We start from the raw sequence: 27,034 nt of genomic DNA on the forward strand, positions 1-27,034 counted from the left end.
TGTGATGAATGTTGTCTTTTCCATATCCTCGGGTGCCATCTTGATTTGATTATATCCGGAAAATCCGTCCATAAATGAGAAGACCTTGAATTTAGTTGTATTGTCTACCAACATGTCGATGTGTGGTAGAGGGAAATCATCTTTCGGACTAGCTTTATTCAAGTCTCTATAGTCCACACACATTCGGACTTTTCCGTCTTTTTTAGGCACGGGCACAATATTGGCCACCCATAGAGGATATGTAGAAGTCACCAGAAACCCCGCATCAATTTGCTTATGTACTTCCTCTTTGATCTTCACCGCCATATCTGGATGAGTTCTTCTGAGCTTCTGCTTCACAGGCACGCACTCAGGCTTCAAAGGCAGGAAATGTTGCACAATATCAGTATCTAGACCAGGCATGTCTTCATACAACCAAGCAAAGATATCAGAATATTCTCGTAGCAAACTGATCAACCCCTTCTTGACAGATTCTTCCAAGAGTGCCCCAATCTTCACTGTTCGAACACAATCTTCAGACCCCAAGTTGACTGTTTCCAGATTCTCAAGGTGCGGCTGAATGATCTTCTCTTCGTGCTCAAGAAGACGGGTAATCTCATCAGGAATCTCTTCAACATCATCTTCCTCTGCCTCAAATACAGGGAATTCAAAATTGAGAGATGGCGTTGGATCATTATGTTCAATGGGTTTAGAAAACAACCTGCATATTGATTTTGGATAATGAAAAGCTTTAGAGTTTAAACAAACAAATCATTGTGAAAATGAAAAGATTGATTTTATTCTTGTTTTTATGGTTTTTTGTGATCACCAATTTCATGCAAAAAAGCAAAAAGTGAAAACAATTGGAAAAACAAATGTTTAACATGAATTTACTGAATGAAATATCTTTGTATTAATGATGCCAACAATGTCATCACTTCTCCTTTTGGCATGGGAGAAGGGTTTTTAAACAAAGCAAACATATTACGCTGACTTATGAATGACCGTAGGAACATCCACAGCGACCCAATTGTTGCAGATCCCGCCAGGGATGACAAAATTGTCGGAGTCCTCTGCATCCTCTTCCACGATAGCAGCAGCTTCTTCATCTTGATCGGCGTGGATGAAACCTCCACTCTTGAACAACCCTTGCTCGTTGAAGACCCCAGAAGAAAAGCCAATGCCAGCCCGGGACTTGTTATCTTCAAGCTCAATCACCTTTCCTAAACCAGCAACTGCACCACATTCAATGGCCAATTTCGCATCTTTATAGGAAGCAAATGAAGGAGACCTCTTCTCAATCGGCTCAACAATAGATAAAGCTTGGAAATGAGTTCCAACTTCATCCTCAGCATCAATGTATGAGAAGGAAGACAAGTGGCTAACCAGGAGAGCCCTTTCTCCCCCTACCACAACCAGTTTCTTATTCTTAACGAATTTCAGCTTCTGGTGTAGGGTGGATGTCACGGCGCCAGCCTCGTGAATCCATGGTCTACCAAGGAGACAACTATAAGATGGGTGGATATCCATAACCTGAAAGGTGATCTGGAAATCACTTGGTCCAATCTTGATTGGGAGATCAACTTCCCCAATCACGATCTTACGCGACCCATCAAAAGCTTTCACAACAACACCACTCTGCCTCATGGGAGGCCCTTGATATGACAATCTAGAGAGAGTGGATTTCGGCAATACATTCAGGGATGACCCAGTGTCCACCAGCACGTTGGACATGGCGTCGTCTTTGCAATTCATTGAAATGTGTAAAGCCATGTTGTGGTCTCTTCCCTCCTCAGGGAGATCAGAGTCACAGAAGCTCAAATTGTTACAAGCAGTGATATTTGCAACAATGCTATCGAACTGTTCTATTGTGACATCGTGATCAACATACGCCAGATCCAAAACTTTCTGCAGAGCCTCCCTATGGGGTTCTGAATTCAGGAGCACAGATAGCATAGATATCTTGGACAGCGTTTGTAGAAGCTGGTCTACAACATTGTACTCGCTCTTCTTGATGAGCCTCAGCATCTCATCACAGTGTTCTTTCACATTGCCACTTGGGCCAACAGAAGGAGGAGTTAACAATGTAGAGGAGGATTTAACAACAGGTGCCGGATTCAGAGCATTAACATCATTCTCGATCGGGCGCTCAGCAAAATCTGCAATGGTTTGAGGCTTGGGAGATGCAGAAAACACACGACCACTGCGAGTCAGACCACTTACATCAACAATATTTACAACGGAGGAGGAAGGCAAAAGCACTTCTTTCCCATCTTCCACAGCAACAACACTGTAGCGAAAGGGAATTGCTTTATCAGATGAATAAGGTACAGGACCCGCAGGCTTGATAATCAGGGAAGGAGAAACCTTCTGCTTGCTACCATCATATTTGATGACAACAGGATCAGGTATCCGAAACACTGGAGAGATTACGTTGACTTCTGGCTCCTCCTCGTCAAAATTCCTGTTCTGAAGGATCTCAATAATTCCCTCATCCAGCATCTTCTGAAGATCTTTGCGCACTTGGCGACAACCCAATCTATTAACAGAACAAATTCGACACCGGTCATGATCGTGCTCACAGTAACTATAGTCACACAACAAACGATGCATTTCCACTAGAGACTGTCGAATATGACTGACATATTTGACCTTGTACTTGCAAGGGCAACCCTGGACCATGTTAACTGACTTCCCATGCTCGGGCAATGGGTTCTTTTTAACATTAGGACCAACATCCTCAAAGCTCAGAATTCCGCACCTCATAAGGTCTTGAACCTTAGTCTTCAGCGGATAGCAATTCTCTATGTCATGACCGGGAGCACTCGAATGATAAACACAGTGCAGTTCGGGCTTATACCACCATTGAGGGTTAGCAGGTATAGCCGGTGGGTCTCTTGGTGTAATCAGCTTCCTCTCTATCAAAGAGGGATACAGTTCTGCATATGACATCGGAATAGGATCAAAGGTGACCCTTTTCCTCTCGTAATTTTGAGCTAGCTTGATTACTGTTGTTGCGAGGCTGGTAGGCCTGCTGTTGAGGGTGATGTTGTTGCTGCTGATATTACTGAGGTGGTTGTTGATGATTGTGATGCTGATATTGCTGATTATCACAGAAAACAGGTGCTACATGAGCCACCTGATGTTGATTACTGGCTGGCCGCAAAGTCTTCCTCTTCACAGAGGGTCTTCTGGATTTCACATGGGAGGTCACAGCATGTGCCTCTCCATCTTTCTTCTTGGCAAACGCTCCATATCGTTTGGAAGAAGAGCCTTCATCCCTGGTTAGCCGACCTTCTCTAACCCCCTCATCTAGTCGCATCCCCATGTTCACCATTTCGGTGAAATCAGAAGGAGTGCTAGCAATCATCCGCTTGTAATAGAATGAACTCAAAGTCTTCAAAAAGATTTTGGTCATTTCTTTCTCTTCCAGCGGAGGCACAATCTGAGCTGCTAACTCTCGCCACCTATGGGCATACTCTTTGAAAGTCTCCTTGTCCTTCTGGGACATGGCTCGCAACTGATCCCGATCGGGAGCCATATCCACATTATATTTATATTGCTTGACGAAAGCTTCGCCAAGATCATTGAAAGATCGGATGTTCGTACTGTCAAGACCCATATACCATCTAAGAGCAGCACCGGACATACTGTCCTGAAAGTAATGGATGAGCAACTGATCATTTTCAGTCTGAGTTGACATTTTCCTGGCATACATGACCAGGTGGCTGAGAGGGCAGGTGTTCCCTTTGTATTTCTCAAAGTCAGGAACTTTGAATTTTACGGGAATTTTGACGTTGGGAACCAAACACAGCTCGGCAGCAGATTTGCCAAACAAATCCTTTCCTCGAAGATTCTTCAATTCCTTGCGCAGCTCAAGAAATTGGTCATTCATCGCGTCCATCTTCTCATGAACATCTGGGCCCTCAGACGGCTCAGAATGATAGATGGTGTTGTCTACCCTAGGAACGGTATGCACGACAGGAGGAGGAATAGCAAGGACCGGGCTAGATGCCGACATAGAAGCAAATGTTGGAGCAAGAATGTCAGGCATAAAGCCAGGAGGCATCCCCCACGGAAACCCGGACGGCATGGCTGTTGGCACGGAGTGGGCACTGGCAGCAGGCACTGTCGAAGAGGCAATCTCAGAAATAACAGTCCTCTGGGGAGGAGTTGCAGGTGGAGGAGAAGACTGGCTCTGGGCAGCCAAGAACTATTCCATCAAAGCGCTCAATCTGGAAACTTCTTCCTTCAACTCACGGTTCTCTTGCTCGAGGTGCTCCATCAATCTTGCAGAGTTGGCTCTGGTGTAGTACCGATGAGTCAGCTTGTCTTCAAAATAAATGAAGAGCAACAGAGTTAGGCCACAGACAAGAAGACCGGAACAAAACCTGCTTATGTGCATGATGTATGCAATGCTTGTGCATATGATTTGTTTTTATATTTCAAAGGAACTTTTAGGGTATTATTTGCAAGTTTTGAAATTTTAAACATTTTGATCGCATATGGAAAATATCTCATCAAATATATTTGAGAAAAGAAGTACAGCATTGTCAATCATATTACAAGAGAAAAGGAACATAAACATCTTATGGATCCCTAGAAGCTCGGGATGCAGGAAGATAAGCTGCACGAAGCCTCTTCACCTCTCTCTCGTACGCTGCTTCTGTATCCGCTTTTTCTTTGGCTAGTCGATCATACTTCCTCTTCCAGAATTTGGAAGACTGAGGAAGTAGAGAAGTCCAGGCATCATCAGGATCATCAATGACTTGATGCTCGAGGAACTCAATCAGAGCGTCCTTCTCCTTAAGCTGTTGAAGCAACTCTTCTCTTTCACGGATCCAGGCACGTGAAAGGTCTTCATCTCTCAACTCCTCTACGCCTTGGTTAGGGAGGGTTGAAGGCCCAGCCACAACCAAAGGTGTAGGTCTCGGATAATCATAAGACATGAGATACTCAGATGCTCTCTTCCTCACCCAAGCAGTATACGGCTCCAAAGCTATGCAGTTCTTAGGACCCAACTCACTTCTACCCTTCTTGTGAATCTTGCGCCAAGCGCGAACCATCCTGGTTTTCAAGCCTTGGGGATCTTTACCCTCCTGAAAGAACACACCTTCTAACAGAATGTTATTAGGTTTATCCTTTAGGGGGAACCCAAGCTGACGACGTGCTAAGATAAGGTTGTAGCTAATCCCACCACATGTGCCAAGAAGAGGCACATTGGAGAATTCACCATAAGAATCAATGATCTGGACACCATCATATGCACGATTATACCAAGAGATATCATCATTAGTGAGAGACATGAGTCTCGTAGACCACCGTAGACATCCCTTGTTCTCCTTGAAGGCAACCGTCTGAGGTAAGTGAGAAATAAACCACTTATACAACAAAGGCAAACAGCACACAATAGTGCCACTACCCTTTGCATTCCTCAGATGCAAAGAGAAATAGTTATCACCCAACAGAGTCGGAACGGGATTAAGAACAGAGAAGATCCTAATCGCGTTCACATCCACAAATTTGTCGATGTTGGGGAATAATACCAATCCATAGATGAGAAGCACGAATATGGCCTCGAAGGCTTCCTCACTCATGGCCTTCCCATACGCGGTAGCTTGAGCGACGAGGAACTTAGAAGGGAGACCTTGAATTCCACCCTTGGTAGTCATATGCGCTTCAATAAGGGATTCATCTATGTGCAACAAGTCTGCTATCTCTCGAGAAGTAGGAACACTCTCTAAGCCACTGAACGGCACCTGATCCAGAATAGGTATTCCCACAAGATGAGCATACTCCTCAAGGGTAGTCAATAGCTGAAAATCCGGAAAAGAGAAGCAGTGGTACAAGGGATTATAGAACTGCACCAAAGTACCCATCAACCCTTCATCAACCTGAGTAGTCAGAAGAGGCAGAAGCTTCCCGAAATGAGCTTTGAAACCTAAGGGATCTAGTACATAAGATGTCAGATTCCTTAACTCTTTCAGATCGGGCTGTCGGAAGCTGTACTTCTTTGTATGCCTTTTTTGTCTTTCCATTTCTGAAAATTTTGCAAATAAACCCCTTAAGTTCCTTGAAAATTTTCTTTTTACTTGATGATATGGATGCGAATGGGTGCATGAATGCAACAATCACACTCAAGGATCAAGCAAAGCACACCAAACAAAGGTCATGGGAAAGCTCATAGCATCCTTAATATCAATCATCCATTTTGGTGGATTATGGTTTACACCTTATCAACATCCAAGTTCCATTGATATTAACGATGCATGAACCGGCTCAATCATCCTTAATATTAATCATCCATTTTGGTGGATTATGGTTTACACCTTATCGACACCCAAGTTCCATTGATATTAAGGATGCTTGAACGGATCAACCATGAATCACGGGTTTGTTGTGAGTCACGAGCATGGCGTCTCGGTTAAGAACCACCCAAAGGGAGTGTACTAGGGTTTAAACCTGCCGAACATGTTCTACAAGAGGTTCCCATAGTCATCATCCCATCTTTCGGATATTATCGGAGGAACGAATACTCGTATTCCAAAAATATTCTCAAGAGAGACTCTTATGAGTGTAGTATCGCGTAACAATCGTATCAAATCTTACATTTGAACGACCTCCGCACTACATCCTAAAAATAGGCCAAGATGGGCTTGGTAAACTAAGGTCCTTGGCTTCTAAGGCACATGTTGAAAGAATAATGCCTAACCACAAATAACTTGTGTGACATTATTAATCCAACATGACCTCCACCAAGTGAATGGACTCGCAAGTTAACTTGCTAAGGAATAACTCCACACAAGTCGACGAGACTATGCCATTCTCCTATCCTAATGTGCACTCGAGTTCGGGTATAGAACTCATCTCACAGAGATCACCAAGCAAACAAGCAATTGATATATCAAGCAATTCAAACATTACAATCAATACAGTAATCCCAAATAGCACCAAAAATATGTCATAAACAAATATAACACAACAAAGTGTGAAAAGTAGGCAAACCCACCAAGGATACTTGCGTCCCCAGCAGAGTCGCCATTTTTCTGTAGCGGTGTATTCGTCACTTTATGATTTATTGACTAAATCAAAAGCAAAGCATACAAAGATAGAGTCGCCACCGCACTTCTATTTATCCAAAGGAATGGCTAGAAAGCGAACAAAAGCCTAAGAAGTTTTACGCAAAGAAAACTAATAAAAGGTCAGAGATCTGGGTAAGGGGGTAATTATGTTGTGGGAAGGTGTTAGGCACCCACAACATCCTAGGTACTCATAGGGAACCTCTTTTCACAAATTGTTGTAAAATATTGTTTATGACATTTTTATTGTGCAAACACGATTGAAGAGATGAGAAAAGAATATACAAGTTATTTATTTTTGTGTTTGGATGGATGAACCCATTGCCTACGTACCTTTTCATGAAAGATAAGGATCAAAACGCCGTAGTTCGGCTAAAAGATTTCAAAAAGTGAATGAATTGATTTTAAATAAAAGCCTTAAGGTCTTTCGTTATCAAAGGGAGAAAACTCAACCTAAATCAACAACAAGTCCACCATGTGAGAACAGCTTCAACGTGCTAGTGAGGGGTTAACCCTATAATAAGCAGGGAAGTCTTACAATTCAATCACTAAGGACAAAAGGTGAGATTCACATCAACCACTAAGATAACTCAGATCTATGGCTAATGCATGAAAATTTGATTAAGAAGTGATCATTGAAATCACAAAAGACAATTAAGTGAGTGGAATTAACCAATTAGAAGTATTCATAAAATATGTCAAAGTTGATTAGAGATTCAATTCACAATGAGTGTTATGAAATGAAGTTCGAAAATCAAAGGCATAAGGCCTAGGTTTCTAGTTTTGAAAACAAGTCAAATGTTTGCACAATAGTTTTCTGGTTTTTGGGTTAAGGATGAAAATTGGATCAAAGTTAAGCATGCAAAAGGTGAGGGTTAAGGGACAAAGCCACAAATAGGGTTGCTTTCTCAAGATCATAGAAATGATCCAAGTAAGTTCCTTTGGAATAGTCTAGCACGGGGTAAGAGCAAGATAAAGCATGTATAAGAGAAAACAAGCAAGAGGAAACAAGATGCCAATAACTGGTCTTACACTCGACTCCAAGGAAATGGAATGCCAATCAATGGTCTTACATCCAACCCCTAACAACACAAAGGAAACAAATGCCAATAGCTGGACTTACAATTGACTCCTCAAAGGACAAGGTAAATGTCACGAAGTATGAGCAATGATCATGGTAATGATATACAAGTAAATGCTCAAAAATGAAAACAATGCACAAAGGCACACACAAACATCAATGCACAGATGAACAAACAATCACACACTATACAAAAACAAGAGGCTACACACAAAGGGTGGGCTTTAGTCAAGGGGTCATATCAACCTCGACAAACAAACCAGATGTATAAGTGTAAACAGAAGCTCTTAACCACTAACATTGAGAGTTAGGGTGAGCAGATGAAATGGGAAATGAGGATTAGACCTCATAGCTCTTAACCCGGGCCTGGGTGAGCTTGAATCAAAGAATGTGTGGGAGTCCAGAATGAGGAACTCTATTCCACAATGACTGACACAACAAGATTTTGGGGTGTTTATTCAAAATGCATCAGCATGTAGTGCGAGCAAAATGAAAGACTCAACTGAATAGCAGGGGATGGATTGCACATCCCTTTTATCTGCCAATGCCTCTTCACTTAGGAGGTCTTTACATGTAACCATGCCTCATTGAGGTCTTTAGCACAAAATTAAACAATAAAAAACATGGCCTCTTAAGGAGGGCTTCAGACAGGTGCCTGCCAAAGATAGCAGGTCTTCCAGACTACATGGAGAAAAGAAATTACCTAAGTGGTATGCCAACCACAAGCAAAGCAAAGCAACTCAAATAATGAGTTAAAGCTACTAAAGTACCTGTAAAAAAGGCTAGTCAATTAGTAACTCAGACAGATAAACAGAAAACAGACAAAACCAATCAACAGTGTTACACAAAGCAAAGTACAAAGTGCAAGCAACTCAAATTATTTCATCATTCAAATGACCTACAAAACAGCAAGGTTAGTTAACCAAAGTAACTTGTATCTCAAGCAATGAGATCATATCAATCATTATGGCTAATTTGCTTGAACCTGAAATACAAAGCTCAAAAAGTGAGTACAAACCACTAGTACAAAGACTAGGGTCAAAGGCATAGCAAAAAGTCAAAACAGAAACCAACATTCAACATAAAGCTCATTTAAACAAGTGAGAACATGTCCAAAAAAGGACCAAGTCAAAAGCATTAAGCAAGGTCATGTAGTGAGCAAGAGAAGACAAAGGCAATTTCAAAGCACACAATTGATCATCAAGCATTAAAATTCCATATTAAAACAGAATTGAATCAAACAATCCTGGAAATTTTTATGTGCCCATAACATGTCAAAAACAATGATCATGCAAAAGATTGGAATCATAAGAGATCAATTGACATAGAAATGAAAATGCACAAGTATGACATCAAATTGTGTGACACACATTGTCACACCAAAAGTTTATGTGTCTAAAACAGAGATGGAAAATGCTAAAAATACCAAACCAAGCCTCAAGGGTCAAGCATCATGTTGGGAATCATCATACAAAATTTCATCGCAATTGGATCATTATTGAGCATTTCATGATAGAATGAATGAAGCATGTCACATTTTGCACATATGTTCAATTACCAATCCACAATCAAAAATCCAGAGATGATAAAATCAAGAAACCACCACCAAAAAATGATAGACAAACACATGAACATTTTGCAAAAAATTGGGAATTAATTGGATGTGTTTTCAATTTTTAATTATTTTTTGAATGTGATGAAAATATTTGAAATGAAAATGATCATGCACATGTTAAATGGGAGGGAAAGGTAATGTTGGAATTAATTTGAAAATGTGGCACCGGCTGGAATCGAACCTGGTACGCACAAAAATGAAGCGCTAAAGCAAATAAAATTCCAAAACGCAAATGCTGGGAATCGAAGGGAGTAATATCCAAAACTAGGCCGCTTCATTAAATGACATGGCGTCCAATCACCAGTCAATGCGCATGTGGCGCAGGTCAAAAGAATGGTGGCCAATGAATTGGCCAACAGGCAGCTCGCGTGGCGCACACAGGGACAAAAACCCTAGGAAAAACCAGAAGCAGATGGCACTATTCACGCACGGCCAGGCACGGTGGTTTCCACCGTCTTCTTTATGAAGACGGTGGTTCTACAGTAACTTCATGCAAAAAAAAATCCAGAATCGTGCAATATCTATACCAAATGAACGCTCATGCCACGTACATTCTAAATCCAGCATTATTTCACATTAATTCATCACATATCATGGAAATCAAAGAGAAAACATATGAATCTACAAAACTTCTAACATGCATAACTCACTCAATAATCATCCAAATTCTATGAAATCTATATCAGAATGATCAACAGGCAAAGATCTACTTAAACATATGCATAAAATAAAGAAAGGTGATGATCAAATTTTAACCTCTTGAAGAACAGAATGATGAAATTGTGGATTCAAGCTCTCAAAAGTGTCAAGATCATCTCCTTTACTCTTGTTATGAAGCTTTACGTACCAAGAAGCGAATGAAAGCCCTCAAATCCAACTCAATTTCAGAACTCCATCTTCACATTCATGTGCTTGTATGGCTCGAAATCTGGCTCAAATGAACAGTCCAGATGATGATTCTTGCTCAGAATTACTCAGGGGTCACGAATATGCAAAGAGAATGAAGGTTTGTGTCAAGAAATTTGGATTTTCAAAGAGAGAAAGTTTTGAAGAAATTTGGAAATTCTCATATCTGTGTTCTCCCTCAATGAAATTAGGGTTTTGCTTTTATATGGTCTGTTAATGATACTGAAACGAAAATTAAGCCAAAGCTAAACATGATTAGTGAAATAGGAAGTGTAGTGTAAAAAATGCAAGTGAGCTTAGCATGTACATGCTTTATGTGAACAGTACCATGCTGGGCCTTAAAATCACTTAAAATCAGCCAATAATTAACATGGAATTGGTATTTTGCATGCATGATCAATAAAATTTAAATTCTTGATTTTTACTCCAAAATGTTCATGCATGGACAAATGGTCATATGAGTAAATTTCATGCAATGCCATGTTGGATTTGGAAATTATAGATCATGAGAAGAAATATGCAAAAAGAGGCACTCAATTTGGAGCTTTGGATCAAAAGTTATGGCTTGTTGAAGTTCCATGCACACTTGGCAATCATTTGATCATAATTCTTCAACCATTCATCATATGCTCATGATCTTAGACTTTTTGGAAATGGGAGAGAAAGATATTCAACTTTCATGTTCAACAAAATTTCATTTGAAGCTTCTTTGATGTTGGAAAGTTAAGTTGAATGTGGACTGAAAACTTGCCATTTTTGGAAATTTGAAATTATAGGTCACTTTCCATTTTGGGAAATTTTTGACTTGACCTCAAAATCTTCAATATGGATGTTTGAAATGTCAAATGAACCTTGTTTGAACATGAATGAAGTGTCTCAATCACCTCCCTAACCTCAAAGTCCTTAGTTGACTGTGTAGTGGACTGTCTGGGTCTTCAGATGACCTGAAAATGCTTTGATGAATTTGAATCTCCAACACTTGGGAAGAAAGATCCAAAATGGAACCATAACTCATATAAGCTCATCAAAATGATCATATGGTCCACATCTCAAGAAAATACCATCATCTCTTGCACAAAGGATGCTCAGGAAGTGCTTGACCTGTGTTTGCTTAAGCTGCAAGTAACAAAGATTAATGACATATTTTTGTACTTTTTGTTAGTAAATGAAATGATAAAAGCAATGATATACAATGCAAGTATGCCTGATGACCTCAAACCACTCACAAGAGATCCCTATCCAAAGGGGAAAGGAAGCCAAGATGCTCAAAGATCCTTGAGGCTATGCAATGAAATGCTATGATGCCATGAGGGATCTTAGGGACAAAATTTGGGTCTTACACATATGCACACAAAAAGGACTCCCTAGGAGTACCTAGGACACTTTGGGTGCTAACACCTTCCCTCTGTGTAACCAACCCCCTTACCTGTGATCTCTGACTTTTATTAGTTTTTATTTGAAAACTTCTTACTTATTGAGTTTTGTTCGTACTTTTTCCCTTTTCCCTTGGAAACAATAAAAGCGCGGTGGAGACTCTTGTTAATTGATCTCTAGCTTTTCAATAGCTTGATGATCATGAATTTCCCGCTACAGAAATTAAGTGGCGACTCTGTTGGGGAGTAGTCTCTAGTGGGTTTAGCCTACTTTTTATGTGAATATATTTGTATATATGTGATGGTTGTATATATGTATGTGTGATATAATCTGCTTGTTGTGCTTGGTGATCTCTGAGTGGTGAGATAAGTTCTAATCCGAACTTGGGTGAAATTAAGATAGGAGGATGGTATAGTCATGTTCGACTTGTGTGGAGTAGTCCTTAACAAGTTGGCTTGAGATCCATCTGCTCAGTGGAGACTCCTTTGGATTTGGAAATGTCACACAAGTATTTGTGGTTAGGCGTTACTATTTCTAATTGGGTCTGAGAAGCTAAGGACCTTAGAACACCTAACCCATCTTGGCCTATTTAGGATGTAGTGCGGAAACTGTTCAAGTGTAGACTTGATAACAGTTGTTACGTGATACTACACTCAGACGAGTTTCTGTTGAGAATATTATGGGTCGATGAGTCAGTCATCTTAACCTATAACATTCGATAGATGGGATTAAGACTCTGGGAACTTTTTAGAACATGATCTATAGGTTTTTATCCTTAGTTCACTCCTTTGGGATGGTTCTTACCCAGACTCCATGCTCGTGACTTGCAACAAACCCTTGATTTTTGGTTGATCCAATCAAGTCTTGTCAATATCAATGGAACTTGGGTGTTGATAAGGTGTAAACCATAATCCACCAAAATGGATGATTGATCTTGACAATGACTTGATTCATCCCTTAACCTTTGTTTGCCTTGTGTGTGATCCCTTATTTGTGATTGTTGCATTCATGCATTCATGCGCATCATAACATTCATTACACAAAATTTCAAGGAACTAAGGTATCATTTGCAAATATTTTCAGACCATGGATTGTGGACGAAGGAACACTAAGAAGTACAGTTTCAGATGTCCCGACTTGAAAGAGTTAAGGAAGCTATCATCTTTTGTCTTAGATCCCTTGGACTTCAAACAACGTCATGGGAAGCTTCTGTCCATTTTATCTGCTGATGTGGTTGAAGGACTCTTAAGTGTGTTGGTGCAGTTCTATGATCCTCTCTACCATTGTTTCACTTTCCCATATGTTCAGCTTGTGCCTACCTTGGAGGAGTATTCTCATCTTTTGGGGATACCTGTTTCTAGTAGAGTGCCTTTTAGTGGATTGGAGAAGATTCCCCAATCTAGTATTATTGTTGAAGCTCTTCACTTGAAGAAGTCTGAGATAAAGGCTCATTGGGTGAAGAGAGGAGGACTATTTGGGTTGCCATCTGTTTTCCTTATCAAGGAAGCTACCACTTTTGCTCAAGCTGGTAGTATGGACGCTTTTGAAGCTATCTTTGTGTTGCCCATCTATGGATTAGCTTTGTTCCCTAACATTGACGGTTTTGTTGATGTTAACGCTATTAGACTTTTCTTGATTGAGAATCTTGTGCCTACTTTGTTGGGTGATATGTATTTCTCTTTGCATTTAAGGAATTCTAAGGATGGTGGAACCATTGTCTGTTGCATTCCTCTTCTGTACAAGTGGTTTATTTCGCACTTGCCTCAGACGCCTGCTTTTATGGAGAACAAACAATGTCTAAGGTGGTCTCAGGGACTTATGTCTCTCACTAATGATGATATAGTTTGGTATGACCCATCTTTAAGCAGTTTGGAGATTATTGATAGTTGTGGTGAATTCTCTAATGTGCCTCTCATTGGTACACAAGGAGGAATTAACTACAACCCTGCTTTGGCCCGTCGTCAACTTGGGTTCCCCTTGAGAGACAAACCTAATAACATGTTGTTAGAAGGTCTTTTCTATCAAGAGGGTAAAGATCCCCAACATTTGAAGCAGAAGATTGTGCATGCTTGGGATAATGTGCATAGGAAAGGAAGATCCGAGCTTGGTCCGTGCAATTGTGTAGCTTTAGAAGCTTACACTCTTTGGATGAAGAAGAGAGCTCTTGAGTTGAAGATGCCTTATCCTTGTGAAAGACCTATGTTTATGGTTGTGGTTGAGCCATTAATTCTCCCTAACCAAGATGTAGAGGAGTCGGAAGACGCGCTCGTCAAGATGATGCAAGAGAAGGATATGTGGGAAGAGCGTTTCCATGCTTTGAGCAAGAAGCATGAAGAGTTGCAGTTGGAGTCTAAGGACAAAGATGCACTGATTGAGCTACTTGAAGACCGAGTGACGAAGAGACAGAGAGATCCATATGTTTCATCTTCTAGCATGCCTCAACCTTCCGTTGCTTGGAAGAAGATTGTTGACCAGCTTGTCCTCGAGAAGACTCAGATGAAGACTTCTTTTGAGACCGAGATCCGTTGCATTCGAAGGAAGTACCCGCCTTCAGTCAGATCTTTTGACATTGTTGTTAGGGATCCTTAGGATGACTAGTCTCCTTTTCTCTTGGATCTTTTTATTTTGGTTTCTGAAATTGTACTCTATGTAATCCTTCCAATTTATATAAATAAAAAGAGATTTTTTGGTCATGTCAAATTATTGCAATTGCCACTTAAATATTATATATTTGCAAATGATATAGTAAGTTCCTTGAAAAATAAAAATAATCAAGCATTGCATCTCATGCATCATTTGCATAAGCAGGTTTTTGCCAGGTGTCTGATTGATGTTCTTCTATGCTTTAACCAAGCTGACTCACCGGTACAACACCAGAGCCAATCATCAGAAAGTCATGGAACATCTAGAGCAAGAGAACAGAGAGCTGAAGGACGAGATCGCCCGACTGACTGCCATGATGGAGTCAGTTCTTGCTGCTCAGAGTCAAGCTTCTCCAACGCCTGCAACTCCTCCCGCGAGGACTGTTATCTCAGAAGTGGTTACCTCTACCGTGCCTGCTGCTGCCGCCCACTTCGCACCGAACCTGCCTGCCGGATTCCCGTGGGGAATGCCGCCTAACTTTGTGCCAAAAGGCTTTGCGCCTACTTTTGCTTCCATGCCGAAATCTAGCCCGGTCATGTCTATGCCACCTTCAGTTGTGCACACTTTGCCTCGCGTAGAGGATACCATCTATCATTCCGAGCCGTCTGAGGGTTCAGATGTTTATGAGAAGATGGGCGAGATGAAAGATCAATTTCTTGAGTTGCGCAAGGAATTGAAAACACTGAGAGGTAAAGATCTATTTGGGAAGAGTGCTGCTGAATTGTGCTTGGTACCCAATGTTAAAATCCCAGTGAAGTTCAAAGTGCCTGACTTTGAAAAATATAAGGGGAACTCTTGTCCACTCAGTCATCTTGTGATGTATGCCCGCAAGATGTCAACTCAGACAGATAATGACCAATTGCTGATACACGACTTCCAGGATAGCTTGAATAGTGCTGCACTCCGTTGGTATATGGGGTTGGATAGTGCAAGCATCCGCACTTTCAATGATTTGGGAGAGGCTTTTGGGAAGCAATACAAATACAACATCGACATGGCGCCGGATAGGGACCAGCTGAGGTCCATGTCTCAGAAGGATAAAGAGACATTCAAGGAGTATGCACAGCAATGGATAGAGTTGGCTGCCCAGATCACTCCTCCTTTGGAGGAGAAAGAGGTGACAATTTTTTTTCTGAAAACCCTGAGTTCATTTTATTATGAACGCATGATCGCCAATGCCCCCAGTGATTTTACCGAAATGGTAAATATGGGGATGAGACTTGAAGAAGGGGTCCGTGAAGGATGATTGTCAAAAGATGAGGCATCAACGGGTAAGAGGTATGGGAGTAGTTTCAACAAGAAGAAGGACAGTGAGACAAATGCAATTTCTAGTGGGAGGCAGAGGAGGCCTCAGATCAGAAGAAATCCACCACCCCGTCAACATCATCACCATCAAGTGTCATCAGTAATTCCAGTATTCTCTAATCAACAAGCAATACCAATTCAACAACAACAACATCAACATCAACGTCAACAACAACAACCGCAACAAAGAACGAACACCTACAACAACAACAATACCAACAACAATCATCAACAACAAAATTTCGAGAGGAAAAAGGTCTCTTTTGACCCAATTCCTATATCGTATGCAGAACTGTATCCGTCTCTGGTCCTCAAAAACTTGATTCAACCGAGGAACCCACCGCAAATCCCAGAACCACTTCCTTGGTGGTATAAACCTAAGCTCCGATGTGCTTTTCATCGGGGTGCACCTGGGCATGATATTGAAAACTGCTATCCATTGAAGTATGAGGTGCAAAGGCTTATGAAGAGTGGTATGGTGTCCTTTGAGGACCGCACGCCTAATGTGAAAGCTAACCCTTTGTCCGCTCATGGGAACTCTTTAGTGAATATGGTGGACAGTTGTCCTGGATAATTCAAGGTTTTTGATGTCCGGTTTATCCGAAGATCTTTGGTGCAGATGCGTAAAGATATTTGTTTGGTGAGTAACTGTGAACATGACCATGATGGTTGTGTTGTCTGTAGCTTGAACCCAAGAGGGTGTGATGTAGTGAAAGGGGACATCCAACGTCTGATGGATGAAGGCATGATTCAGATTGTTCAATCCCGTCATGTAGATGATGATGTCAATGTCATAGTGTCCGTTATCAAGCAGCAAGAGCGGTTAGTAAATTCAGTATGATAACAGCAGCAATAAGAACGTCAGTAATAGATCAGTATCACCGTTGGTAATATGGTTAGCGGGCCCAGTCCCGTATTCATCTGATAAGGCTGTACCGTACCAATACAATGCTATGATGATAGAGAATGGTCAAGAGGTCCGGTTACCTATGACCAGTTCCGTGGTGAGTATTTCCGATGTAATGAAGGTGACCCGCAGTGGTCGAGTATTTGGACCAGTCGTCCCAGAAAGTAAAGAAGAAACAAGTGTTGGTAAGAAGGGAGAGATGCCTAATGTAGATTCGGTTGGTTGTTCAAAGGATAAGTCTGGTGAATCCAGCAACTTGAAAGCCAACGATGATGATGAGGTACTCCGATTGATTAAAATGAGTGAATTTAATGTGGTTGGGCAGCTGCTCCAGACTCCCTCAAAGATTTATGTGTTGTCTCTGCTTTTGAATTCCGAAGCACACAGAGAAGCACTGCAGAGAGTTCTTGAACAGACATATGTAGAGCAAGATGTTACCATGGATCAATTTGATCACATTATAGATAACATCACTTCATGCAATAATTTGAGCTTTTGTGACGAAGAACTCCCTGAAGAGGGAAGAAATCACAATCTGGCTTTGCACATCTCAATGAACTGTAAGGAAGATGCTTTGTCAAACGTGCTTGTTGACACCGGTTCGTCACTCAATGTGCTTCCGAAGTCAACTTTGTCAAAGTTATCTTATCAAGGAGCTCCCATGAGATATAGTGGGGTAATTGTCACAGCCTTTGATGGCTCACGCAAAATGATAATAGGTGAAGTGGACCTTCCAGTCAAGATAGGTCCGAGTGATTTTCAGATTAATTTTCAAGTAATGGATATCCACCAGGCCTAAAGTTGCTTATTAGGAAGGCCATGGATTCATGAGGCAGGGGCTATTACCTCCACTCTACACCAGAAGCTCAAATTTGTGAAGAATGGCAAGCTAGTGATTGTGGAAGGAGAGAAAGCGATATTGGTTAGCCATCAGTCATCTTTCTCCTATGTTGAAGCTGAGGATGAGGTTGGAACTCCGTTCCAAGCCTTATCTATTGCTGCTGAGAAGAGGGTTGGGGCACCTACGTCATTGCTGAAAGATGCTCAGAAGATTGTTGAAGAGGGTGCTGTTGATCAATGGGGGCACATGGTAGAGGTCTCCGATAACAAAAGAAGAACTGGTTTGGGGTTCCAGAAGGGCTCGTCAACTGTTAGATCTGAAGATATGCAACTCAACTTCTGTAGCGGAGGGTTCATTCATGGAAATGAACAACACTTAGCTGTTGTGCTAGAGGATAGCGAAGAGGAAGACTGCACCAACTTTGTGACGCATGGAAAGACATGCAACAATTAGACTGCTGTTAATATTCCTGTTATTTTTCACTGATCTAAGTAATTGCTTTTATATTTTAAAAAATCCTTCTCCTATGCCTAAGGGAGAAGTGAACATTGTTTGGGCATTTTAAATTGATCATCAATAAAATTAATTCTATTCATCCACATCTTTGATGTTTATTTTTACTTTTTGCTTTATTCTGAAAATGGTAATCACAAAAAACCTAAATAAACAATATAATTGTCCATCTGCATAATATTTGGTCACAAATTCACTTCTCTAAAATCAAAATATCAAATCATTATGCAGGTTGGTTCCTAACCCCATTGAATACAATGATCCTTCTCCTTCTCCAAATTTTGAATTCATTGTGTCTGAGGCCGAGGAGGAAAGTGATTTAGAAGTGAGTGATGAATTGTCTCGTCTTCTTGAGCAAGATGAAAAGATTATTCAGCCGTTTGAAGAACAGATTGAGCTAGTCAACTTGGGTTCTGAAGATGATGTGAAGGAAGTCAAGATTGGGTCTCAACTATGTCCAGATGATAAGAAGGGGTTAATTGATCTTCTTCGAGAGTATTCAGATGTGTTTGCTTAGTCTTATCAAGACGTGCCTAGGTTGGATTATGAGATTGTGGAGCATAGATTGCCGTTGAAGCCAGAATGTCCGCCAGTCAAGCAAAAGTTGAGAAGAACGCATCCTGATATGGCTGTGAAGATCAAAGAGGAAGTGCAGAAGCAGATTGATGCCGGTTTCCTTGTAACTGCTGAGTATCTACAACGGGTGGCCAATATAGTTCCTGTGCCGAAGAAAGATGGAAAAGTTTGCATGTGTGTCGACTATAGAGATTTGAATAAAGCCAGTCCGAAAGATGATTTCCCTCTGCCACACATTGATATGTTGGTAGACAATACTGCTAAATTCAAAGTCTTTTCGTTTATGGATGGATTTTTCGGATATAATCAGATCAAGATGGCACCCGAAGATATGGAGAAGACCACATTCATTACACCTGGGGAACATTCTGTTATAGAGTGATGCCTTTCGGTTTAAAGAATGCTGGTACAACTTACCAGAGAGCAATGACTACTCTTTTTCATGATATGATGCATAAAGAGATTGAAGTATATGTCTATGACATGATCGCTAAATCAATTGATGAAGAGGAACATGTTGAGCATTTTTTGAAGCTATTCTAGCGTTTGAAAGTATAAACTCCGCTTGAATCCCAATAAGTGTACTTTTGGTGTTCATTCTGGTAATTTGTTAGGCTTTATTGTCAGCGAGAAGGGTATTGAAGTTGATCCTGCCAAGGTCAAAGCAATACAAGAGATGCCTACGCCTAAAACTGAGAAGCAAGTCAGAGGTTTTCTCGGCCGCTTGAATTATATTTCCAAATTCATTTCCCACATGACTGCCACATGTGCACCTATATTCAAGCTTCTTCGGAAAGATCAGTCTTGTGATTAGACCGAAGACTGCCAGAAAGCATTTGATAGTATCAAGGAATATTTGCTTGAACCTCCGATTTTGTCTCCACCTGTTGAAGGAAGACCGTTGATCATGTATTTGACTGTGCTAGAAGATAGTATGGGTTGTGTTCTTGGTCAGCAAGATGAGACTGGAAAGAAAGAATTTACAGTTTGCTACCTCAGTAAGAAGTTCACCGACTGTGAGACTCGGTATTTAATGCTTGAGAAGACTTGTTGCACATTGGCTTGGGCTGCTAAGCGTCTGCGTTAGTATATGTTGAATCATACCACTTGGTTGATATCCAAAATGGATCCAATCAAGTATATATTCGAGAAGCATGCTTTAACTGTGAGGATTTCCCGTTGGCAGATGTTGTTATCAGAGTATGCTATTGAATACCGATCTCAGAAAGCGATCAGAGGTAGTATCTTGGATGACCATTTGGCTCACCAACCAATTGAAGATTACCAGTCAGTACAATATGATTTTCCTGATGAAGATATTTTGTACTTGAAAAATGAAATATTGTGATGAACCATCGCTTGAAGAAGGGCCAGAACCTGGTTCCTGTTGGGGCATGGTATTTGATGGAGCTGTTAATCAATATGGAAATGGCATTGGGGCAGTGATTATTACTCCTCAAGGCATGCATCTACCATTTGCATCTAGATTGACTTTCAAGTGTTCAAACAACATGGCAGAATATTAAGCTTGCATTATGGGGCTCGAAGAGGCCATGAATCTCAGAATCAAATATTTGGATGTCTTCGGTGATTCGACTTTGGTTGTGAATCATATCAAAGGAGAATGGGAGACAAATCAACCCGGTTTAATACCATATAGAGATTATGCGAGGAGGATTTCAACTTTCTTTATAAAGGTTGAGTTTCATCATATCCCTCGAGATGAGAACCGGATGGCAGATGCTCTTGCAACGTTGGCATCAATGATTGTAGTGAAGTATTGGAATGAAGTTCCCAATTTATGTATGATGCGTCTTGATAGGCCAGGTCATGTGTTTGTTGTTGAAGAGATCAAAGACGAGAAACCGTGGTATTACGACATCAAATGTTTCCTTCAAAGTCATATTTACCCGCCTGGGGCATCTTTGAAAGATAAGAAGACTTTGAGAAGATTAGCCGGCAATTTCTACTTGAATGGTGATGTACTGTACAAGAGAAACTTCGACATGGTTTTGCTCAGATGCGTGGATAGACACGAAGCAGACTTGTTGATGACCGAAGTGCACGAAGGTTCCTTTGGTACTCATTCTAATGGACATGCAATGGAAAAGAAGATGTTGCGAGCAGGTTACTATTGGCTGACAATGGAATCTGACTGTTGCAAGTTTGTGAAGAAATGCCACAAGTGTCAAATTTATACTGATAAGATTCATGTTCCTCCGACACTTTTGAATGTTATCTCTTCCCCATGACCCTTCTCCATGTGGGGAATTGATATGATTGGGATGATTGAGCCCAAAGCTTCGAATGGACATCGTTTCATTTTGGTGGCAATTGATTACTTCATAAAATGGGTTGAAGCGGCATCGTACACGAATGTAACCAAGCAAGTTGTTGTAAGGTTTATCAAGAATCAGATCATATGCCGTTATGGTATGCCAAGTAAGATCATTACTGATAATGGATCGAACTTGAATAATAATATGATGAAAGCTCTTTGCAAAGACTTCAAGATTGCACATCACAATTCTTCTCCCTATAGGCCTAAGATGATGGGGCTGTTGAAGCTGCAAATAAGAACATCAAGAAGATTATCTAGAAGATGGTTGTCACATATAAGGATTGGCATGAGATGCTCCCGTTCACTCTACATGAGTATCGTACATCCGTCCGCACTTCAACAGGGGCAACCCCTTTTTCTCTCGTATATGGTATGGAAGCAGTACTCCTTGTAGAGGTTGAGATTCGTTCATTGCGTGTGCTCATGGAAGTCAAGTTGACAGAAGCTGAATGGTGTCAGACTAGGTTTGATCAGCTGAATTTGATTGAAGAGAAGAGATTAACTGCCATGTGTCATGGTCAGTTATATCCGCAGAGAATGAAGAAAGCTTTTGATAAGAAGGTCAAACTCGAGTGTTCAGAGAAGGTGACCTTGTGCTCAAGAAGATTTTGTCGGTCAAGCCAGATTCCAGAGGAAAATGGACTCCTAATTATGAAGGCCCATATGTTGTTAAGAGAGCCTTTTCAGGCGGTGCATTGATTCTTACAACTATGGATAGTGAAGAGTTAACTCGTCCTGTGAATGCAGATGCAGTCAAGAAATAATTCTCCTAAAAAGAAATGAACAGCTCGTTAAGTTGAAAACCCGAAAGGACGGCTTAGGCAAAAATGAGCGTCTTGGTGGATTGAAAACCCGAAAGGGCGATCCAGGCAAAAATTAGAGACATAAAACAGAAAGAATTTCCCGATAAGTTGAGTACCCCACCTTGGGGCAACTTATGCAAAAATTAGGGATTATGGCAAGTAACTGCATTCTGCTGATCTTTAGTGTTTTGAAGACTTGTTTGAGCACAAGGGTTAACATCGGTTCATCTTCGGCAGCGGTCAAGAACACAGTGGATATCAAGAGTTGGTAGAAGGATTAAGGATCATTTGTATTCAATGTAACCCTTTTCCATGTAAATTACCATTTTCAACTTTGTAAAATCTATGGAGTCTTGTCATTTACAGACTACCATCCTATTAAATAAAGTTGAGCTTTTATCCAATTGTTTCTACTCTTATTTACTTCAGCCAATAGTTTTAAATTTTATTATGATCATTTTGAAATTAAAATTTTAAAATCAAAATCAAGTTTTATTTAATATATAAAAGCAAGAATTTTTTCAGAGCAAGTAAAAAGAATATCAACAGCATTTCAGTAAAAAGCAAGTCCTTAAATGCGAAGCATCTGAGGTTCCCCAAGCAGTTAATTCTTCGGGTATCCCTAGACATCAGTGTTGACTCAGTTCCTCGAAGGAGTGATTGATCCCCGATGGAGCCTTTTTCTTTATCCCCAACTGATTTGGTTGATTCAGATACCCTGCGGCGTGTCCTTGTCTCCAACAGAGTTTTGGCCTTCCTCAGCGGAGTTCGTTTTTCCTCAGCAGGTGGATCATCATCAGAGATGTTCAATCTTCCCCAGTAAATCGCTTTGGTGTCCCCACCAATCGCCATTTATCTTTGCTCCCAGTCAGAGTTTCCTCCTGGTTCCTGAGCAGCTTCTAACTTGTTTCTCTGTAGGGTTGTCTCCCATTTTTATGGTGTTGACCTAAAATTCCCCACAGATTGGATGTTTTATCCTCAACAGATCTCCTCCGTCCTCAGCTAGGATTGAGCCCCTTGGATGGTGATCTTCATTTTCTCCAGCAGTAGTCTCCATATTTTGTGGATTGACCGAGGGTTGCATTGGTGGTTCAATTTCTTTGCGACACCTTTGTATCCCTTGTGATCGTTTTGTCAACATAATCATCATATATACATATACATTCATGATTTCATGATTTTTTCATATCCTGCATCTTCATATTTGATTTGTTTAAGATTCTCATTCTCTGTTATGGCAGTACTTTATCCCCATACTTAATCTGGTGTCTGTCCTCCTTCAATTGTAGAGTGAAAGCCCCTTAAGCAGAAAGACTTTAACCTTTCTCCGTTCCCCACTGAGTTTGTCTCCTCGTCGATGATTGTTATTTCAATTTCCTCTCCAGGCAATTTTCTGGATGGAAATTACTCCCCTTGAGTTATGTCCTCATTGGGTTGAGTCTTGATTGACCTTTTTCTTTCTAGCTCTTACCTAGATAGATATTTTGGTCCCCTAAGAGTCTATTACCCAATAACTGGTAATATTCTTCTTAGTTTTCAGTTTGTTACTTCTTGCCCAATACCCGGCAAAAGTACCCTTTTTCTCCTCAGTAGAATCCCCAGTGGATCTATTCCCCGCAGGAGTCTATCCTTGATATGTTCACTTTAACCAGTGACTGATATTCTCACTTTTGGTATTCTACCCAGTAAAAAGGTAGTTGTAATCCCTATTTTTTTCCTCAGAGAGTTAATCCTTGATATGTTCATCTTAATCGATGATGGGTTCTCTTCTCCTTGTTGGTTTTCTACCCAGTAACCGGTAGTCGTAAATCCTACTTTTTTCTGTGCAGAGTCTATCCTTGATATGTTCACTTTAACTAGTGACGGATTTTCTCTCTTTTGGTATTCTATCCAGTAACTGATAGATGTAATCCCTATTTTTATTCCCCTTTTCAGAGTCTATCCTTGATATGTTCATCCTAACCGGTGACTGATTTTCTCTTTGATTGGTCTTCTACCCAGTAACCGGTAGTTGTAAATCCTACTTTGTCCCCTCGCAGAGTTAATCCTTTATATGTTCATCCTAACCGATGACAGATTTTTCTCTCTGACGGTTTTCTATCCAGTTTTCGATAGATGTAATTCCTCCCTTTTTGTTCAGTTGGTATATCCTTGATATGTTCATCCTTACCAATGACAGGTATCTTCCTTAACATCCCCAGGAAAGTCTATCCTTGATATGTTCATCCTAACCGATGACAAATTTTCTTCCCTGTTGAGTTTATCCTTGATACGTTCATCCTAACCGATGACGGATACTCTCACCCTTTGGTCTTCTGCTCAGTAACTGGTAGTTGTAAATCCTATTTTCTACAGTTTTCCCCAACAAGGCTATTCTTACCCAGTAACCGGTAATGAATATTCCCTCCTGGTTTTCCTCAGCGAGTCATCCTTGATATGTTCATCCTAACCGGTGACGGATGTTCTCTCTGTCATATTTTTATTATCTCCTTACCCAGTAGCAGGTAGTAGATAATAGATTTCTACTCCTCCTGTGTTGGAGTTTATTCCTCCCCAGTTGAGTTGAGTGTGCATTTCCTTATGGAAATTGTTGTTTCTCTGCATGATTCGAGTACCTCAGTTTTATCCTGACTTATTCGTATCCCCTGCAGATGTTTGTTTCCCCCGGCTGAGTCTTTCCATTTTTATATGGATTTCCTCGAGTCCCCCAGTAGTTTTAAGTCGTAGCCTGGCCTACGCATAACTCCTTTTTATCCCCCAGAGTCTCTGTCTCCCCAGTGAGTTTTCCATATGGAATGCATTATACTCCTGCGGACTTTCTATCTCTCTGATTTCTTTTCCTTTGTGGCAATATTTCCCCACAAAGCATTAACTTTTGCATTCATATCATTTGCATCATGAGGTCTCTTAGGGACCAAAATTTGTTTTTCTATGTTGTTATTTAAGCCCATTCTACTGAGTCGACATGAAGATTTTAACCTTCGCCTCCTCAGTTAGAATGTCCTTAAATAGGGGCAGCTGTAAGACCCCAATTTTGACCATAAGATCCCTCATGCAATTCCATCATATGCATTAGCCTTGGGATCATACCTTGGCATCCTCCTTACCCCTTTTTCATTGGGTTTGTTTTGGGATAGATCACCAAGCACTTTGTGATTATATCATACTTGTATTTTATCATTTCACTAACCAAAATACCAAAAATATATCTTTGTATTTGCCTAACTCTTTTGTAGGTAGGGCATGATCTCATTGATTCATCAAGATCACATCTAGGGTTTGAGACCCTCATGAACAAAGAGTACAACCAATAATTAATTCAAGAATGGTTATGAACATCATATATGACTCCCTATGATCTCTACATGTTATATTGATCAAGTTTGCTTCAAGAGTTTGAGGGTGATTTGCCTTGGAAACCCTAGTTTGACTGGGTATCTTGAGTAACTTCTCCAACAAGCTATCTCACCAATTGATCAAAGTTCTCAAGGGACACTTCAAATTTAATAATCTTATGCATATATGATCTACCATGAGCCAATAAAGTCAAGATAATTAAAGATTAGCAAGTTGGTTGGTGGTGGTTGGCCAGATGAATTCATCTGATCAAAACTGGGTCTCCTTAGATCCTATCTCCTACAATTTTTATCATACGAAAATGATTCCAAGAGAAAACTTACTACAAATGACATTCCAACTTCCCAAGGCCATAACTTGCTCAATTTGAAAGTCAACTTCCCAAGGTCATAACTTGCTCAATTTTTATGAGATGAAAGATTCTCAAGTTTCACAATTAAATTAAATGTGTCTAATTAAACTTTGATATTTGTAGTGCGAGATAATTCAACTTTTTTGAGCATGTGATATGAGGCTACATTACAGGTCACTTTTGACCTATACCATTGATCAAGTGATTTTTCCAAACTTCAAAAATGCATAACTCTATCATTTCAAATCCAAATGACATGAAGTTTGTGACCATTTTGAAGGTATTTGAGAGATATACAACTTTGATGAAGACACTTTTCTCAGTGGAAGCTCCCATAAAAAGTTAAGCAAGGTGGAATATTAAGACATATGGCTTGACACTTAGAAAAAATTTGATATGTCAAAATTTTCAAAACTTCCACCTCAAATTTCTCCAAGTTCCAAGATCCAAATGAAAAAGTGTTCAACATCAAACTTGTTCCTCTTGATCTGACCTTTCCAAAGAGCTCAAATTCATTCATTTTGGATGAGAAATGCATAGGCTGCGCATGGCTTAAACATGATAATATCATTTGGCATGGATCCAACTTCAAACATCAATGCACATGTGCCTTGCAATCTAAGCTAACTTCAACACATCTGATATTTAATTATGGACTTCAAATCATCATTTCATGGGCCTATGCGCGCCCATGCAGCATTACATCACATTTGCCAAAATTGGAAAGTGGAAGTGAATGTGCAAATATCACATGCTTTAGCTATAAATAGAGCTTCAATTGCTCAGAAATTCACACACCATTGCGCCAGCTATGATCCCCCATTGAAAACCCTTCACTCTCATAGGATAAACTTGATAAATTCATTTGAATTTGAGCTTGAATCTCCACTGTTTTGGAATTCAATTCTCCAGGAATCCATTGCTTCTAAACCTTTCCATTCTCTTCCTGCAAGCAAGTAGAGTGAGTCCAAGCACAAGTCAGATCAAGATCCATCATGTTCAGACCTCCATTGAAGGTAATTTTCAGAAATTTTAAACTCTTCGATTCTCTTAAATTCTTGCTCAATTCCATTGATTCTCTGGTTGTCTGAAGTCCTACCAATGTAGGCAAGAAGATTGAGTTGCTTTGAGGTCAAATCGAAGCAACTCAGTTCATGTACCTCGAATTTCAAATCCACATATCTCTTAATATATTTGGAATTGGAATGAATGGAGGTCAGATTCGAGCTCAGTGCCATTTTTTCTTCAAGATCATGTCTTTGTTTTTCTTTTTTGGTGATGGTTCATCTTGACCAGTCCGGTGAGGTCCACCAAAGAAGATGACCGGAGCTCTAGCTCCGGTGATGACTTGGCAAGGCTGTG

This window comes from Lathyrus oleraceus, chromosome 3 (genome assembly GCF_024323335.1).
Source record: "Lathyrus oleraceus cultivar Zhongwan6 chromosome 3, CAAS_Psat_ZW6_1.0, whole genome shotgun sequence".
NCBI lineage: Eukaryota > Viridiplantae > Streptophyta > Magnoliopsida > Fabales > Fabaceae > Lathyrus > Lathyrus oleraceus.